This window comes from Mercenaria mercenaria, chromosome 14, assembly GCF_021730395.1.
Source record: "Mercenaria mercenaria strain notata chromosome 14, MADL_Memer_1, whole genome shotgun sequence".
Taxonomy (NCBI): domain Eukaryota; kingdom Metazoa; phylum Mollusca; class Bivalvia; order Venerida; family Veneridae; genus Mercenaria; species Mercenaria mercenaria.
This window is the reverse complement of record NC_069374.1, coordinates 2,423,391-2,424,966: the sequence shown is the minus strand read 5'-3', so window position 1 is coordinate 2,424,966 and position 1,576 is coordinate 2,423,391.

The following is a 1,576-nucleotide window of genomic DNA, read 5'->3' as shown; positions in this document are numbered from 1 at the left end:
GAGCCTTTTAATCCAATATTGTGTATTTTTAAAAAAAAGTTGGAAGTATTAGTTCACAGATGTCATAAAACGACGTACAAGAAGGAATGTGAAATACGTTTTGTCTACTGTATATTCCATATTACTATCATTACTATCAGTGGAAAGTATTGCAATTAAAATTATGTTAATCACTACAACAAATTGCACTCAAAGAAGGAAGAGATTGCATTAGAAACTTACAAATTAGAATGTTTCTATATGACAACAATAAGGAAATTGAACTATATCATGCAAACATTCACTCCAAACATGCTTTGTTTGTTCGAATGATAGATACATTGAAAGCTCAAAATGATCTCAATACAGAAAAAAACTTCAGTAAAGGTTACAATAGTATGGCAAATACCGGCCTCAACATGTGAGCTGGAAAGATGTATGACCTACTTCGCGTTCGTCCAAAATTCTTGGCCAATTTTCTCATTCCTGAAATAACATCTGCAAGAGACCCAAAGCAACGAGTGCAAGGTCAAACAAATATAAAAACATTTATGTCGGATGCTTCTTAGCGAATATCAACAATAAATCGTTTAGGGCTCTTGCTACCTTTATGCGGTCAGCGAACTATTAAGATATGGACGAACAGCTCATCCTAATCTTTTGTTCAATGAGCTATAAAAAGCGCAGGATTGGTTGGGAGAGAAATTGACATGCAATGTTTTTTGTAGATGTGACATTATGAAAATATCTTTAATTTATTTATACGTTTAGTTAGAAAAAATTCAAGATTTTTATAGGTACATTCGATACAAAACGTGCTTGTTTTTTCCATGTTGATGCTTTAATAATAGGTATCCAAATAATCTAAAGGGTTCTTAAAACGATATAGGAGCAACGCACAACACATTGGTACAAATCAATAACCGCATATTACTAAAGTTAACGGATGGTATGAATCTTGTGACCACTTACCCACCGCATGGTACGGAACGACTCCGACCTGCATCAATAGTTCAAGGTGACGTTAGCTGATTTAAATAATCAGTTATAAACAAACCCTAACCCAATAAACCCCATGTAACTGTTGGCTTTAATTAAAAGTCGAACACATCTCTGTTTTAGAAAAACCATCTCTGTTTTTTCTTTGCACCTAATTTCAATGTGCCTTCATTTCATACCTTTTCAAGTAAATCCCTTTAAATGAGTACGAATTTTGAATCACATTAAAATTACATGACAGCGTTAATCATTTAAACGTACATTTTAAATAAATCTCATCCCTTTTAAGGTGACACAAACATTTACTTTACAACAAAGTTTGCCTCCGAATCGATAAACAAAAATGACTTTTACACAAATCCCTGTGTAAACGAATACAGCCCGAAGTAAATAAACCTGTAGAAACATATGAGCAAGTACTGAATGATGTTACAGAAAGTTGTATGGGCAACATGAGAAAAATTATAAAGGGTTCTAAACATTTAATCTAAATCAAAAAACATCTATTTACGTGTCATGGAACAATAACGTGAACCTTGATCATCATTTTGATGTAAAATACACAAGTTGCTTTCATTGTTGAGAATCAGTTACGACC